This window comes from Amphiura filiformis, chromosome 19, assembly GCF_039555335.1.
Source record: "Amphiura filiformis chromosome 19, Afil_fr2py, whole genome shotgun sequence".
Lineage (NCBI taxonomy): Eukaryota > Metazoa > Echinodermata > Ophiuroidea > Amphilepidida > Amphiuridae > Amphiura > Amphiura filiformis.
The window spans coordinates 34,914,160-34,934,270 of NC_092646.1; positions in this window are offsets into that span (position 1 = coordinate 34,914,160).

Here is a 20,111-nt window from a genome sequence, read left to right on the forward strand (position 1 = left end):
ACAGCAGAATGTGAAATATTTATTTATCTTTTAATTTGTCGTAAGTGGGAAAAGAGAATCATTATACCTGTATCATATAAAGCAGTAAAAACAGTAAAAACAATTTTGTATTGTTGTGTAATCGATGCATTCTTTTGATTTTACGGAGGAACTCTTGATAAACTTGATGCTATCATTGATTTCCATGCGTACAGCCCTCTTCCCTAGTAAAAGTGGCACAATTGTGATTTTACCCTTTCGTTGTTAAGTAAGCATATCTTGATATTAAAACAATCAAATTGAATAGAACAGACGGCATTTGAGAGCGAAGACTACGCCCTTGACGTTGGTGAAAGAATTATATAACAACGGTTTTTCCTAATTGCCATAGAGGGCGCTCTTCGCTTGCACAATTTTTTTTGAGACAGGCAGTATTTTCCAGTATATGAAGGCGGATAGCTTCAAAAGACGCGTACTATAATTGAAGACCGAACTAAAAAGACTAGTTTGTGTATGACGTTCTGTCAACCAGCCCAAAGATGCTGTACTGCGTAGGTGAGCAACTAATCAAGCCGCGCCTTTGCTCTGAAGTCAGAAGCAAATTAGCCTTTTTAACTCGGTCTTAGTGCAATAATCATTTCACTGTAGACTTAAATCGACAGAGATATAAATCACAGCGTATTCAATAGTATTGGCCAAAGCACGTCCAAGAAAATCAAAAGCTTTTAAAATCTTAGGCGTCTAAGATTTCATTGGTCAGGAATTAATACGCTTACAATGTAATTCGTCGATTTGAGTATCCATCTTGGACGTCCAAGATTAGGCGTATATTCTAAGGCGTCTTTTGACCACGGTTTGAATGTGTGAACATGATTTTCACGTGTGGGCACAGGTTCCATTGTGTAGGTATGTTGTGTGAGTGTGTTATTTAATGTATTTACTATAAATACTAACATGTAGATGTTACGGTTTTCCAAATCTCCCGCATTGAAAGACCAAACTGATTCATCATAATGCAATTCATTGCCGGCACTGCTACCACTAGGATAATCTGGAATGCAATCAATCACATTTTCGGATTAAATTCGACGTGATGATAAGGAGTGATCTGTTGTTAATGGCCACATACAACATCCACATCCACACACTCACCCCCACACCACCCCACACCCACACACATACACCCCCACACACAAAAAATAGTGTGCATCACATAGTGGCGTATCGTGGCAGGACACTTTTCCCCTGTCTATACATACGATACGCCACTTTGTGCACGATATATGCCACCATGTGATGTAGGTTAAACGTGGTATATTGTGGCAGAAGTGTTGTACCCGTCGAAAGGTCACAAAAATTAATTAATTTTTTCAGGCAAACTCCCAGCAAACTTTTCGAAAAGGCAAGAAAAGGTTACTAGAAAACGATTAAAGGTCGGGTTATATAAAGGGTATATAGAAGGTATCAAATGTTTTCATAACATTCAAAAAACATTCGTTGATAGCCTACTAAAAAGATTCTAACATAATGATACTTAAGTGTTGACAAAGTATTTGGCAAAAAATGTTTGCAAAAATATTTTAAAAACATTCTAAAAATATTGCTGCAATGGGTTTTCATACAAAACGTTTCAAAACGTTTTCGTAATCTTTATATAATCCGACATTTATTGCTATCGAAACGTTTTTATCGAAACCCAAACCCAAAATAATAACCTGCTTAAAACGTTATAAGAACGTTTTTGTGTTTGCTATGTCTGCATGAGAAGGAATTTTGACCTTCATGAGACAATTGACAACATGTTCATACTCTTCAATTACATGAAATGATCATCTGCCGGTTGAAAACAAACAAGCAATGAACCCTCTTTAGAGAGATTTCTATACCTGCATTTTAGAGAGATTTCTGTACTTGCATTTAATGCAGGTATAGAAATCTCTCTAAAGAGGGTAATTTACCTCTTCCAGAATCCAAACCGTTTTGAAGAATAGTATTTCCTTACCCTTGTTACCTCCATAGTGTTCTTCATATCTGCCCGAATTGGAACCTTCCACATTGATATTAATAGGTTCTTCACCGCCTCTGTTATAATTCAATACTGCCATTACCATTCCAGCCGCAGCCACAATTCCGACAATAAGAACCAAAATACACAGGAGGACAAAAACATTGCCTCCTCCATCTTCTTTTGCGTATTTTCCTTGTCCCATTTTAGTGGTAGTAGACGCAACAACTTTGCACAAAAGATAACTATTAAACACTATTAATAAGCAATGCTGACGTGTGTAGCAGTCATATATTGAAAGTGTTTTGTTAGCTTTAGGTAAGTGCAGTCAGCTACAGTCTAAGTGATATGGCCAGATGATCAGAATTTGACCTACCAAGTCAGCAAATCCATGTTTTGTCAATAAGCGGTCAATTTCTTGACTTTTGTTTAACTATATCTTTAATTAAATTTTGGAAATTCAAGATAGAATCAAGTAAAAGTCAAGGATGGGCCATTTCTTGACATAACATGGACTTCCTCGTGTAAAGATTTTGCGCCCAGATTGCACCGTGTTGTTTTGGACACAGTACTCTATTGATGACCATGACCATGACCAAGTAATAACAGGTTGCATACGAAAGTAAGAGCCCACTCGTAACGTCGTGCATGATTGCTTTATACAGTTTGCACTTCGGACATGTTGTGGAAATAGAGAGTTTTTGTACTCTATGTGGTACACGATTTACTAAGATAAGTGGTATTCCTATGGATTTATATACCACACTCCCTAAACTATAATTTTTCTATCTGGTACACGTTTTACTAAGATGGGTGGTATCCCTATGGATTTATATACCACACTCCCTATATTATTCTATGTGGTACACGATTTACTAAGCTGGGTGGTATCCCTATAGATTTATATACCACACTCCCTATACTATTCTATGTGATACACGATTTACTAAGATAGACGGTATCCCTATGGATTTATATACCACACTCCCTATACTATTCTATGTGGTACACGATTTACTAAGATGGCTGGTACCCCTATGGCTTTATATACCTAAATGTACCTACACTTTTCTGGATATGAACAAAACATAAGCCATAACATCTGTCCGCACATCCCCGTCACTACAAAAGTTGAAGGCCCCCGAGAACAAACAATTACACCTTAACAATAGGCTAAGTGACATTTCATGATTTAATTATAAATGAAACCACTAGACAATAAACTTTAAATGCTACAAATTTATATAAATAGCGTCAATACTTTTTAAGATATGGATAATTGTGTAAATTTATATTTTTGCCTAATTGCCTAATAATCTCTGAGAAATGGATTTTCTGCTTTGCATAAACTTGAATGGGGGATTGTCCTAGGTCAACTGATAATAATTGGTTAAATAAACCCGTTTTCAAGGATTTGAAAATCCACTTGTCCTATAGTCCAACAGTCAAATACCATGACATTAAGAAATTCAAAATTTTAATTTTTATGGGAAGTTCATCTTTAGAAGCATATAACTCATTAACTGGTGACTTTCTGGTTTTCTGGAGTGAGTCACCTATGTCCTGAAAACATGTCAGTAAAACAAAGACAAATGACATGCATGATTGTAGAATAAACAAGCGAGTATGATACCCAGGCACGGTATTTGTTGGTGCAACAAACAAGTAACATCCCAGCAAACACAAAAACGTTTTAAAAACGTTTTAAAAACGTTTTAAATAAGTTATATTTTGGCTTTTGGTTTAGGTAAAAACGTTTTAATAACATTAAAATGTCGGGTTATATAAAGGTCATGATAACGTTTTAAAACGTTTTGTATGAAAACACACTGCAACAATTTTTTAAATGTTTTCAAAAAATGTTATTGTAAACTATTTTTGCAAACATTTTTGCCAAATATTTTGTCAATACTTTACATTAACATTATGTTAAAATATTTGAACCCAGCAAACACAGAAATGTTCTTAAAATGTTTTTTTTTTTCAAAACATTTTAATAACATTTAAATGTCTGGTTATATAAAGGTCATGATTATATAAAGGTCAATATTTTGGGCAAACATTTTTCGCAAAATATTTTATCAACCCCAAAATAACATTCTGTTTAGAATGTTTTGTATCAAGTTTTCAAGAATGTTTTTGCAAATATATCAAAACGTTTTTATACTCTTTATATAACCCAACATTTAAACGTTTTCTGTAAAACATTTTTGTTTGATGAGCAGTAGACTATCAAAAAATGTTTTTTAAGGTTATGAAACCGTTTTATACTCTTAATATACCCTTTATATAACCGACATTTAAACGTTTTCTGACAACCTTTTATAACCTTGTGCGAATGATGTCGAAAACGTTTTGTGTTTGCTGGGATATCATCACTTTGCATTTTTCTGTGTGGTACGCGCTTTACTAATTGAGGGGTGCTATGGTACCACTATGGATACCAATCTCCCTACACTATTCTATATGGTACACGTTTTACTAGGGAAAAGGGGTACCCCTATGGATTTATATACCAAACTCCCTACACTATTCTAGGTGGTACACGCTTAATAACTAAGGGAGGGTGGTTCCCCTATTGATATATACCACACTCCCTACATTATTCTGTGTGGTACAAGCTTTACTAGGGAGGGTGGTACCCAAAGGATCTATATACCAAACGCCTTACACTATTCTATATGGTATCCTCTTTTTGCTAAGGGAGGGATGGTACTCCTATGGATATACCAAACTCCTTAGCTATGTGGTAAAAAAAGACAATAGCTGCATGTCACTTCTATTCAGTGATATCAAAATAAGTATCAACTTGACGTCACTTTGACGGCATAAAGTAAGTGCGTAAGTAAGTTCCAAAAAGGTCAATTGTTAATGCCTCAAATTCACATGGTTATTTGATAGCATGTAAAACTACGTTATTTTTAAGAAAAGGTGAACACGGATGGCGCTATTTATCTTAAATCGTGTTTTAATCTTTGCAAGGGGCCGGGCAAACACTGGTATTATGGCATTATTATGAAATGTAAAGAATATATTATATAAGTGATATTATTTGGCTAAATTAAATCAAAAATATATGTAAATAGCGTCCTCAATAATACAGTTTATAGAATAAAAAATACCACAAAAACAGAAAATGATGAATAAGTTGATAAAAAAACCAAAAAGAAAAAAATGTTTAAAATAGCAAAAAATATGTTGATATTGTCCAGATCTATAATTGAACATTATATAATGTTTTGTTAGAAAATTTAAACAATGATCACATCAAATAAATGTTGTTCAATTTACCTTTCCGTGCTACCTGCAATGGTTTATGGGATATATCGAGAAGGTGAATAGGTTTTCCATCGAATTAAATCTGGTTAATATTGAACACAGTTAATATTACGAGAAACTATAATAAAGTTTTAAAGCACATATATATACCTTTATTAATTACCATTTTATTTTTATTTCTACTTTTCATGATACAAAACTTTTTAAAGCTGTGGCCAAAAGAAATCAATTAGGGGTTCATTCATAAGATTGAGGGCATGATCACGTGAGCCGAGGGCATAAATCAACGATCATGCCCGAAATCCTATGAATGAACCCCGTTCATACATACCCAACATTCTGAACATTCTTAGCAATTCAATACAGATGAAAATAATAAGGGGGGATTTCCATACCGTTTTCCTTCAAAAATTGGGAGAAAATGAGAAGGCCTACTTGCACTATAAGCAGCTCGGCTCGTGAGGTCAACGGCCGGGAGTCAACGCGGCATATTTTGCGCTCCGCGTGAGATGGGCGCGGTGACATGCGCGTGTACGCAACACTAGCAAATCGTGGATCGTGTTAATTGGTTTCCAACGCTGCGTGACGCAGCTTGTTTATGCCCTGCGTACTGGTCATAAACGGAATTTATGACTAGCAAAAAATGGCCCAAATCCAATCAGAAACGTCGTTATATCGTGAGTATGTATGAACAATACATTTTCACCAGCTACGTCTTATTACCTATATAGCGATATTAATAAATTGTTTTAAGAACTTTTTAAAAATCTTTTTTTAAATCTCCGTTTACCCATGCGTGCTCTCTTTTCCCGCTAAAAGTGAATAGTAAAGAGTGTTAAATTATCTATATACATAACAAGCATGTATGCAGCAATTTGAATATAATACCATTCTCAGCTTTTTAGTGTTTGTTCTGAATAAGATTTGAATAAATTTGATATCATCAGATAAACATTTATTCAGATGAAATACTACATGGCTGGGAATGGTATTATCCAAATTACTAGTGATCAGGGCGATAATTTAACGCCCTTTTAATAACTAACTTGTGTAAAAAAGAAAGACGAATTTATATGATTAATTCCCGAAAAGTCTTGAAAGGTATAAAATAATACTTCAGCGTCCCAAAATCGTTACAATCCACGAAAAGAATAAGGAAACAAAAAAACAAAACAAAACAACAACAACAACAACAACAACAAATATAAGTACTCTATTTTTTACCTATGTTTGTATCAGAAGAAAGCAAAATATATACATATAATCGCAGTAAACAATGTTTGTTCTATCTGATCCAGAAAACTGACTGATGTACGTTTCAGCGAACACTGTTACCTTTGACAACACTTGATGATGAATGATTGCTAAACCTGCGCTGGAGATACATCTATCGTTGGTTTGCAGTAACAACCTCATCATCAAGTGTTGACAAAGGCCAGAGTATTTAATGAAACGTACACAAGTAAAAGCATTGTATGGATCAGATACGACGAACCTTGTTTAAATATCTACATCCAAATATATGTTGATTTATATAAAATTCTAATTGATCTATTTTCCCCTATACCTAGCCTGATGTGATCTGGTGTGAATTGTCTATGGTTCAATGTATAGACGACTCCAACGAGCAAAGTGATGGTCAGAATTCATTCGGCCTTTACTGTGTCCCCTCTGCACCAAGCTGGTGTTGTAACTGCATTAGATTGGGTTTTCACACTGAGACTACTCTTAGTATGCAGATACGACAAAAATTTGTCAAAAATATTGTCCACAGAAGTGTGACCTTATTGGATCACCCAATTTTGTACTACACTCCTTGTTAAATTTGTGACTATTTTTGCATTTTTCTCAAAAACTTAAAAAACACTGGTAACAAAAGTTATGTATATTATAGGGGCAAGGAATCCAGTTACTACACAACTACATGACTGTAAATCCACAACTGTTGTCTGTGATGAAATAGAATTTTCAGTGCAGTAGTTGTAGTCCTTGCCCCTATAATCATGATAATATACATATCTTACTTGTCACCAATGCGCTATAATTTTTGAGAAAAATGCAAAAATAGGCACAGAATTGGCCAGGGGTGTAATACCACCTTAAAGCCATAATGTGTGATTTGCTCCACACCAACGCCCTCAATTTTTCTCGAATTTCCAGTGGTGTACTAAAATACTACGTGAAGGTCTAAGCCTGAGGTGCTTTGATTACAGTAAATTTAAATTTTTATAATAAACCCGGAGATTTCACCGATTGAGTGATGGGAACACGTCGCGTGCGTGTGTATCATTGAATCATTGAATCAGTGACGTATAAACTGTGTGTATAGCGCTTCTTGTCTTACGTCTTGGCGTATAAACGGTGTGTATATCGCTATTCACCTTACGTCTTGTTTGTATATCCACATGCGTGAATATCCGCCAATAATCATGATTATAATACGATCAGCGAGCCAATACACACATTGTAGGTGCTGGAATGGAATAGCAATTATCTTCGTTTTGCCTCATTTGTTTGGCTCGAAATTAAACGAGGAGAATGTGATCAGTAGCTATCAGTAAAAACTAACATTTAATTTGAATCTATTCGTTATGTAAATTACACATCATGGCTTTAAGTCTATACAGAGCGTGTATTTTGTGATTTAACTTAGAGGTTGACGCAGGTGTCGACAGCGGATTTTCCAGGTATGGATCCTGTAAAACGTAGATAAAATCATAGAATACCAATGAATACTTAAGCTTAATGTGTTATTAAGAGAAAAGTAAATGAAAACACACTATATAGGTATATACGTAAGATTGTGCTTGAAACAGATTTACAGAATGGGTCTCCTTTTGCATTTTTATTTTTGTTTGTTTGTATTTTGTTTTAGAAGAATTTTAGAACAGCAAAGATTTAATATAGCCTACTAACCATGAACAGCAGGGTCATCTATATCATTACAGATTTCACGGTAGGCTCTTGAATTGACAAGTTTATTAAAGGCTGGATCCCACCAATTCTTCAAGAGAGAATCTTTGCGCATCATCACTGACGGTCCTGTAAATAGGAGAAGAACATTATGCTGTTTGGAGTTTGTAGTTTTTATTTTCACTCCATCCCAGCTATCAATTTTTCGTTGTTACAACGTCGTCTAAAAGTTATATAAAGTCGTATAAACGTAATATATGGACGTTGTAAGTACGTAAATCTGTGAACTCGTATTCGTGTTGTGACAACGTTATTTCCGAACGTTAATGTAACGTTATTATGATGTTGTTTCGACATCAAGTTGTAAACGTCGAAACAACGTCACTATGACGTTATATCAACGTCCGAAAATAACAACGTTCACAAATTAACGCAATTACGACGTCCGTTGATTACGTTGTATCGGGGTCAGACCATGGCATTTATACGGCGTTGTAATAACGTGCTTTATACGTCGAGACAACGTGATTATGACATTATATTTTAATGTTAAAACATCCGGCAACAATGATGCTCAATCCCAAAAAGGGAGAGCGTATAAACATTCAAAGTTTAGAAATCCAGGAATAGAAGTCGTGACTTTGAGTTTTACGCTAAAGGCGATTGTCAGACGATACGATGGAGACATTTTGGCTGGACAACCATCTCCTTGGAATGGAAGAATTTACATTCCATGGTGTCAACATCCAAACTATTTTTCAGATTCGTATTTGTGTGACGTTTTCTGCACGTATTATTCAAACGTTGTCACCAGGTCTGGTCAAACATTGCATCAACGTCGAAACAACGTCATAATGACGTTATACCAACGTCCAAAAAGCAACGTCGAAAATAGCGTTGTCACTACACGAATACGAGTTCACAGATTTACGTATTTACAACGTAAATGACAACCTAAGTCCAACGTCAGCGAACGTCGTGAAAATGTAGTGTGTTAGCTGGGATAACGCATCAATATCCGGTATATTCGAGAGAGTTCATATGCCAACACTTACATTAACACATACACAGACGTCAGTTAAATCAATTCACCTTTTGGGGCGCCCGCTACGGTGGTGCCCCATTATTGCTTGAATTTGCAAATTGCTTCAAATTTCGTTTTTTCTAGATTTACTTTGCATCTGTTTTCTTGAAAAATACGTGCTTAGCTAACTTTGTTTTGATTTTATTACTGTTTATTAATATGCATTGAATGCAAGTACAGTAGTTCAATATACAGCAGTAATTAGCGCTTAAAATACGAAATTATTGAAAATGTCTTGTAGGGAGGTCTTCTAAACACGCAAACGCCATTACATGCAATCAAGAGATTTCAAGAGATGGCCCTCTGAACACAGAGTACGATCCAGGTGAAGTGCGGCATGATTTACTGGAATAAACAGAGACGACATAACCGCACACTCGTATGACACGTATTTTGCCCAATAAAAGAGAAAGTGAAGACTGGTTTCCTCGGTAGAGAGCCTGGTGTCCGATTTCTTGATTTCTTGTAGGGGGTGCATGTGTGTTCGTGTGTGTGTGTGTGTGTGGGGGGGGTGTGGGGGGGTTGAGAGGTGTGTGGTGGGTAGGATGGGTAGGATGGAAGGGGTCCACAAAATCCACAATTTTATTTTCCTAGATAATTGATTGATTTTGTATTCCGGTACTACGGGCTGGCGGATTTTTAAAGTTTGGTCGGTCAGTTGGGCTATTGTTTTTGAAACTCATTCCTCAGCATATAACCGCTGAACGTAGGCTGTTTCAGTTGCGTATTAGTTTGATGAGTGAGTATAGTCTGATCAATTGTCTCAAATACAGCGCTTAGGTCTAACAAGGCCAGAACTGCCTAAGTATTCGAATGATTACCCAGCAAACACAAAAACGTTTTTAAAACATTTTAAATAAGTCATATTTTGGGTTTTGGTTTAGGTAAAAACGTTTTAATAACATTAAAATGTCGGGTTATATAAAGGTCATGATAACGTTTTAAAACGTTTTGTATGAAAACACACTACAACAATATTTTTAATGTTTTCAAAAAATGTTATTGGGCTTATTTGGCCTCTCCTTCACATGTTTTTTTTTTCACCCTTTCATATTATTCTCTTTCGTTTTCAAAATCTACTGAGTTACTGGTACTTTAATTAACTTTTTGTACAAATTAAATTTGTATCATTAATTGATATATAATCATAATCTTGCTGTGTAAATATTTTTATATAAATTTGTCCTACTATATATAATTTCGGAAATTGCGATTGTGATTTGTAATATAACCATTTAATTCTGTATTATCATTCAGATACATTTCATTATGTTACCAACTTAATTAAATTTGTTTTTGTTATTGATGCTTAAATTTTGTATATAATACATATTATATATATATATATATATATATATATGATTTTGGAAATATTGTTATCTATATATATGTGAAATCATGTGTGAATAAATTGAATGAATGAATGAATGAATGAAACTATTTTTGCAAACATTTTTGCCAAATATTGTGTCAATACTTAAATAACATTATGTTCAAATATTTGAACCCAGCAAACACAGAAATGTTCTTAAAATGTTTTTTCAAAACCTTTTAATGACATTTAAATGTCGGGTTATATAAAGGTCATGAAAACGTTTTTAAAACGTTATTGAAAATATTTTGGGCAAACATTTTTCGCAAAATATTTTTTCAACACCAAAATAACATTCTGTTTAGAATGTTTTGTATCAAGCTTTCAAGAACGTTTTTGGAATGTTATTAAAACGTTTTTATACCCTTTATATAACCCGACATTTAAACGTTTTCTGTAAAACATTATTGTTTGCTGAGCAGTAGATTATCAAAAAAAGTATTTTAAGGTTATGAAAACGTTTTGTACTCTTAATATACCCTTTATATATATAACCCGACATTTAAACATTTTCTGACAACCTTTTATAACCTTTTGCGAATGATGTCGAAAACGTTTTGTGTTTGCTGGGTAGTGAATGAGCCTGACCCCTCAGATGGGAGGTGTTTGGTACCAGTTGGGGGGAGGGGGCAAAGCTGCACTGCTATCAGAGATAGATGACATCATGGGCTACACAAAAATGCCTGATAGCAATTGAACCGGGGTAGCTTTTGGCGTGAAAAGGTCATCAAACTTTACACAGGGTCAAATTTCAAACTTGCACAAATTGTATTCAAAACTATTTCTCTTGACACAAGGATTCAGGAAATGTATAGTTTGACCTATTTAGGACGTACCGTTTTTGAGTTATAGCCTATAAGAGGCTGTGCAATAATTACGAAACCTGGTGGGACGGTAAAATGGGCAGGGGGGGGGGGCGCAAGTTCTTAACTGTTCTTAACTAGACCAACCAAAATAAGGTTGCAGCACGTACCTCCAAACAGACATGATTCATATTCCCTGACTAATTCCAACCTTCCATCCTGTGGCGCGGGTGCTTGAGCTGAGATGAATATGGCATCAACCTTAATAATATTTACAACAAGATAATGAGAAAGGTGTACATATTTAATATTTAGTGCATGTAATATTTAGTAAATTAATTAAATTAATTAAATAATTAGCGTAGCTAGAGCTTGTGGCGCCCGGGGCAAGGGTACATAATTACGCCCTCCGTAAAATAATTACGCGCGGACCGCGCGAAAAATTTTAATAATAATTTTGGTTATACTGAATTTCAGTGAATATCGGTTTGCTCGGTAGAGTGAATATCGGTCTTAAATGAAATTGATCTTTCAAATGAGTATTTGTGCTGAAATTCTCACGAATCGCAAGAAAATTTTGACTTTCACTGTTTGGAGGGGGCACAAAATCTATGCTATATTGGTCAAATTGGCGTTCCTAAGGTGGCGCGCAGGGCACGTGCCCCCCTCTGCCCCACGTCGCTATGCCAATGTTTCAGTTTTATATCGTTAGCAAAACGTAAGATCCCTTTTGGGTGGCAATAGGTCTCTCTCTCTCTCTCTCTCTCTCTCTCTCTCTCTCTCTCTCTCTCTCTCTCTCTCTCTCTCTCTCTCTCTCTCTCTCTCTCTCCCTCTCTCTCTTATACTTCCGGCTCACTCCATGGTTGTCTTAATTATACCAATAACATGGACTATTAAAAATATTATTTACCTCTCCACTTTCAAGGCCTTCTACAATGCTCTGGAGGTTCGATTCAGTTTCATATCCAACTACTTGGTCATCTCTGATGTCATAGCCCTGTATAAATCATCAAATATAGGATCCATAACTTTTAAGTTCTCCTGAAGGCTTTTTGAAATAAATGATAAAACAATTACGAACTGTAAACATTTAATTTGCTTTGATTAGCCTTATTTGTGTTTATACATACCTGGACAAATTTATAGCGTCACACATCATTGTGACCGGTCACAATGGTTCATTATGTGACGTTCATTATGTAGCAGTCAAGTCAGCTCAATCGGTAAGGCGTTCGACTATGGTGCGAGAGGTTGCGGCTTAATGGAATGATGTGTTTGTTAAGGGGATGAACATGATGAATAGGCCGGCCTATTTTACTGTTTTAAAGTTGTCTCCTATGGAATTTTTAAAACGGCCTCATTTTTTACATTAAAAAAAACCCGCAGTGATTTATAGTGCGCTACCCACAGGCACAACGCCTAGACGTTGATCCACAGGCCTCAGCATACTTTACAGATTGTCGCTGACCACTACGGTCCCACACCATTCCATAAACCATTTAACAACAAATCAGGGACTTTGCTGCTTCAAGAGCGCACACCCTAGACATTCCACAAATAACCTTCGCAACCAGGATCAGCTACCCGAGTTTCGTACGGGTTACAACGAGACAATTAGCAGTAAGTTCCTTGTCCAAGGGAATTTCAAGCTAACTCAATTTTTCAACGAGAGCGTACTACACGGTTGTTTGATGTATATAGAATTGGCTTCATTATTAACTAAATGCAAACTATAGATGGCGCTATTTATCCTAAATCATATTTCTTTATTTGCAAGGGGTAGGTGATTAATACTCTCATTAAAACAGCTGGAATAGGTGAAACAAGCAACATGTCTGACGCTATACATTTGTCCATATTAACATTTTTTAAACCATTTTTCCATTTATTTCGAAAAGCGTCTTAACCAAATGGCCTAAGAAGATTCAGTATTCCTGACACAGAATATTTTCAAGATTTCGAAGAGAACAATGTGATGCTACAATGTGATGGCCGAACGCTTTACGAAGAATCTTTGAGTTAAATACATGACTGAACTTACAGACACGCTGAGGAAACATCCCAAGTCAGCCCACCATCCACTTAGAATTCCAATCTTGATCCCATTAAGGTTGTCTGCATCTACACCCCTTGGATTGCCGGAGAGAGTAAGCAGTACAGGTCGATCTGCTTTAGCAGTACTTGTTGAAAACTTGAGGGATCGGAGCCTTTCTGATGAGATGGCAAAACCTGACACAAAGAAAAACGTGACAGACAATGATATTTATTTCTGGTTTGTACATTTGGGATTCCGAAGGAGCTTCTGCTCCTATCCGCTGTGATTGAAAAACTATTGGTGGAATAGAAGGATATTTAAGTCATGTAAAGACTGGCTTGCATTTTGGGAATCTGAAGGGGCTGAATACGGGGCTGAATAGAATGTTTATTGTGATAGCTAGTATGGTCTCCGATTGTTTAAACTAAAAGAATTCGCGTAACTCCATTTGACAATACAAACGTGCATCCTCTGGTTCTCTTACTGTTAATATGTGTCTCACATTTTAAGTATCTTGGCATTTTTTTGACCAGCGGTTAACCTGTAAGCACCAAATTGATAAAATTTGCATGTCTATTTATAAATATATTGGTCTTTTTTACCGTATCAGAAATGTTTTAATTGTTAACTGTTGACACCCTAAGGTTGTTCCCTTGTTTTACCTAAAGTTGATTATTGTAATCTTATTTGTTTTTTGATCATTGTAAATATCATACATGTCTCAAATTTTTTAAATGTCGGGGGGTACCTGGGGCGCTGATAACCCCCCCCCCCCAACCTCTGCAATATAAGTTTATTGATGATTATAATAAGTACAGTCTCAGATCAACTACTGGGAATTAGGTTATCAATAAGATGTGAACTGAGACTAGCAAGAGAACTTTTCTGTTTAGGGGGCCTGGAATGATCTTCCCCGAAATACCTGCCAACACAAATGTTTCAAGAACATATATAGTAACTTGCAATAATCTCTCCAAATTTTCCTGTTTAACTAACGTAAGGTTACGCTTAGTGGTGCATATAGGCTTCCTGGACAATAAGGGTTTTGGGTGTGGGCTGGGAGTCCCCCCAGTGGAGGTCCCACCTGCAAATGAGGGGGCTTTTATGTCTGTGCGTGATTTCTTTTTCATGGCAGGAGAGCCTATGTGCACCGCTGGGCGAGTCCTTGTGGTATTTGGGCTTATGCACTTTCTTAATATATGGGGTAATTTTAAATATTTTCTTTTCTTTTATGCAGCTTTTGTAAATGTAATAATTTTATGTAATTTTAATTTCTTTTAGCTAGTATGTGCATAAATTATATGGTATTAATTGTATGCCTTCTATGTATATTTTAAAATAATTGTGCTGGTCACTGATTGCATGTCCAAGGTTAAAGAAGAAATAAATAAATACATTTGTTTATTGAACTATCAAAAGTTTTATCAAAGTCTCAAAGCAAATGGAGTAATAAAAGTTAAGGTTACCCATACAACCGTCCAACCATCTTCCCAGTAAAGCTTGTTGTGGATATCCACCAGCCCAACAATCTCGCCAGTTAGAGTCGAGAATCTCGCAATTCTTTCCGGCAATTTCACACACTATAAAGACAGAATTAAGGTTAGCAACTGTTTTAAACTGTTGCTATTTGGTAGTTCACAGCATCTTGCAAATGGTAGTGAGCTATGGCAAAAATTACATTGATCATTTCATAGCGAGTGTGTAGAAGAATTCAAATAGCACAGATATAGTTTTGTAGGACCTATGGTTCTTGAGTTATGTTGTAAAGAGGGCTGAAACAACAACACGTTTGTAAAACGTACATAACTCATTAACAACAATAAATCATGCAAGTTTTCTAAGTATATGATTTGTAGAATGAAATGTTGCAAAACATCAAAGTTCTATTTTCAAAAATATATTAATTACGATAATGAGAATCGATTTTTTTGGCTGCTTGGACAAAAAATACATCGTGTACCCTTTATGGATCGTTAACGTAACATCCACTTAAACATGGAGTGAGAGACCGTGGCGCAGAGGTCAGAGGGACAGAAGAAACCAGGTCCTTTCCAGATACTGTTATGACATGTCATCTCATTATAAGCCAAATTAACCTCCTATTCCTTTGTTCATGGTTTCCTATAAAACATGCCATTTTTGTTTATTGTAAACCCTTAGGAGTAAACTGGGTTAATCGCAGTTTATTATGATCCTATCATTTGTAAGTGTGTTCTTCTGATTGTTTTTAATACTATTAATTGACCATGTTGGAAAAATCTGGTTTTTAGTTTGAAAATTCTAAAACGTTATTGAAAGTTTTTGCTTTTCTCCATGGGCCGGTGGCCTAAAGAGGTTATAAATAAACCGCACTGGAAATATTTTTGCTCAGTAAATGGAATATCATTAGCTCGTATTACCTTCGTTTATAACATCAATGAGATGGCCTCGCAATTGCCTGGTTTTCCGGTCTCTGAAATTTTAAGAATGAACAAAATTCTTGTGTGTTAAACAGAACCTTATATAAGTAAATACATGTGTGTTTATGCGTTTGTATTTCCTGTTGTTATGTGCTTTTCACACATTCCAATCATGGAGTTTGTTCACGAACGTGTATCACTTGAATAGAGTGAAATTGTACTAAATAATGCACGGCTACAGAGATTAGATGTGTCTAATGCACGAGCCCCGAAGGAGAGTGCATTAGACGCATCAACATCTCAGTACAAGTGCATTATATTGTACAATATCTCGAGCAAAAATTGAGTACTACATTTATTAACCTTTCATACACGAGAACATTTTATAACAAATTGATCACTACAAATATTGGAAAATAGAACCAAACATAAATGCATCATCCCGTCCAAAATTGAATCAATCCTATGTGACGCGAACGCGTGAGAAAGCACTGCGCGAAGTACACGGAGTGCCATTATACACAATCAATGCACTCCGCGTAGTTTTCTAATCATTTTCTGATCGGCTGCTTTAATATAGGAGTGCATGAATTTTCTATATTCACATACCAACATACACAGATGTTTTACAGTGTATGAAGGCGGATAGTTTCAAAAGACGCATACTACTATATACTTAACGTCCAAGATTACATCTTGGAAGTCCAAGAACTATTTCGTGGTAGATTCAAATCGTATTCAATAATTGACCAATGGACGTCCAAGAAAATCTTTTAAGATTTCTAAAATCTTAGGCGTCTAAGATTTCATTGGCCAGGAATTAACACGCTTATATTCTTGGAGGTCGAAGAATTTTTCTGCATATTTAATGTTAAACGTCAATTGCATCTTGGACGTCCAAGATTAGGCGTATAAACTTAGACGTCTTTTGACCACGGTTTGAATGTGTGAAAAATTATTTCCACGTGTGGGCAAATTTACAAGACAGGGTCCATTTTGTAGTTATGTTGTGTGAGTGTGGGTATGTTACTTAACTCTCTCCACGCGGGTGTCGACTGCAGACGACAAGTTTAAAAAAACCCTCAAAAATTCATACATTTCAGAATTGTAAATGTTCATAATCATATTCGAAATCAGCATGAAAAGTGCATTAAAATGAGTACAAACAAGCCTAGTATTGGTTCAGCGGTTTTGAAGACAGCATGTGATATTTTGAGAAAATATTTCAAAACTTGGGACTTTTTATGTTGAAACCTATAGCTAGCATGTAGAGTATTAATGTATTTACTATAAATACTTACATGTAGATGTTACGGTTTTCCTTATCTCCCGCAAAAAAGGACCACACTGATTCATCATAATGCAATCCATTGCCGGCACTGCTACCACTAGGATAATCTGGAATGCAATCAATCACATTTATAGAAATTTCAATTAAATTCGACGTTATGATAAGGAGTGATTGCAAACTCTGCTTTTGCATGAGATCATCTGTCGGCCACATACAACATACACACACCGCCCCCATCCCACCCCCATTTCCACCCACACACATATATACATCCTACACACAAAACAGTTATAATAATTCGAGTGAATCAGATAGTGGCGTATCATGGCAAGATACGCCACTATGTGATGCCACTATTCGATACGATACGTCACTTCGTATGATACACCACCATGTGATGTAGGAAAAACAATAAATATAGGAAAAAGTGCATCACATAGTGTAGTATTGGGGCAGAAGTCATAAACCCGACGAAATGTCACTAAAGTGAATTGATTATTTCAGGCAATTTGTAAAAGAAGGAATTTTTGCCTTCGTGAGACATTGTCTCATATGTTCATACTCTTCAATTACATGAAATGACCATTTGCCCGATGAAGATAAAATAAGCAATGAATCCTATTTAGAGAGAATTTCTATACCTGCATTACGTCCTCCAGAATCCAAACCGTTTTGAATATTATTATTTCCTTACCCATGTTACCTTCATTGTGTTCTTCATATCTGCCCGAATCGGAACCTTCCACATTGATATTGATAGGTGCGTCACCGCCTCTGTTATAGTTCAATACTGCCATTACCATTCCAGCCGCAGCTACAATCCCGACAATAAGAACCAGAATGCACAGGAGGACAAAAACACTGCCTCCTCCATCTTCTTTTGCGTATTTTTCTTGTCCCATTTTACTGGTAGTAGGTGCTACAAACCTATCCTTTGCACACAAAATGAATATTAAACAGTGTCTGCAATGATGTTGTGTCTACCAGCCATACATTGATAGTCTTTTGTCAGCTTTCGTTAGCTAGTAATATGACCGGACGGTCCGAATTTGACCGTTATGGTTGGTGATTCTGATGAAAAACACTGACCCATATAGATTTTGCGCCCAAATAGCACCTTATTATTTTGTACACCTTACTCTTTTGCTGACCATGACCAGATTGCATATCCAAATGTAAGTGCCCACTAAACTTCGTGCATTGCTTTATACGGTTTATACTTTGGACGTGTTGGAGAAATAAGTATTTTGTTGTAATCGCCTGTGGAAATCCTCACTTATCGAAGTCTTGAAAATTTTCACGCTTAATAAGGGAGGGTGGTCCCAATATGGATTTATATACCAAACTACCAAACACTATTCTTTGTGATACCAAATAATACCTATGTGTCTCTTCTATTCATTGATATCAAAATAAGTACCAATATTCTCAACATGAAAATCTGGAAATGAACAAAACATAGGCCACAAAATCGTACAAACATGCGATTTTTTACCAGTTTTTGACTAAATATTCTAATATCAATATCAACTTTTAACTCAACATAATTATATTTGATCGACCACAATGCTACCCCTCCCGTAAAGTAGTAGGTCAGAAAAGGAATATCTAAATGCAACCTTTAACCTTTTTGTTTATAACTCCAGAACCATACATCACAGGTAACGCTAAAACCAAGCCAAACCATTTAAGAGCTTATTTGAGATTTAGATACACCAGAAAAATCTGATAGGGAGGTTGGTACACTTTGTAAGAGTGATTTGCTTTCTGTTACATTGAAAGAGTAAGTATACATTTGTTTTTGGTATACTTGCGTATTGGCTTATTTCGTTTCAAGGTATAACATAACCCTTGCCTTTAAACCTCGATCAACATGATCAAATTCGTCACTCAATTAAACACATACTAAAATGATAATGATAAGAAAATCAAACTCAAATTATGTATATAAATCATATATTTTGATTTTGAACCCTTTAATAATTTACATCTCTGGTACGATTCGGCAATTCCAGTTGAAATCCACACTACCCCTGTGGACGAGTTGGGAAATATCTTCCACAGAGGGAGTATGTTTTTCAAATGTAATTGATCCGTGTTAATCATTTTGAAACTACCCCTGTATTATGGCTTTACCCATATCTTTCACAACTGGCGTGAGTATTTCAAATGGAAGTTACCCAATTGTCAATTATATTTGAAACTTATACTCCCTCTGTGGAAGACTTTAGCTAAATCTTCCACAGGACAGGGTTAGTGTGGATTTTAAATGGAATTGCCCATTTCGGGTAAGAATAAAATACCGGAACATTAGAAACATAGTTGAAAAACAATATACATTTATTAACATTCTTGGGTGTGTTAATTGTAACTACGTAAAACTTTGCAAGAAAGCAACGGTATACTTTAAACCAAATGTTAAATGTTACATGTGTTTACTTCTTAATTTACCCACATTATAGAAATATTTACAGATCACATGGTTGTACGAACCCTTTTTAATTCAAAGTCATTAATATCATATTTAGATAAAACACTACATGACTGGGAATGGTATTTATCAAAATTACTGCTGATAATGATGATAAGGAACGTCCTATACTACATCTTTTTTTAGTAAAACACAACACAAATATGATAGATTCCCGAAAGGATCAAGAAGGTATAAAATAATAATCCAAAAGTTTATAATCCAAGAAAGGGTTCACTCTGTTTACCCAAACAGAAGAAAGATAATTACTCTACATCTAAAGCATCTACATCCTAGCTTGACCTAACTTTGAATAAAAAAAAACAGCTAAGATTCCATATTCCATGAAATTGCTAAAGGGCAACAAATATGTATTTAGTGTGTTTTTGTATGCTAGAACAATCACACCTAAACAATACTTAATACTTGCACAAGTCTGCGCATGCCGAGTTTTGGTAAAGCTACTTCACGTTTTATCTAT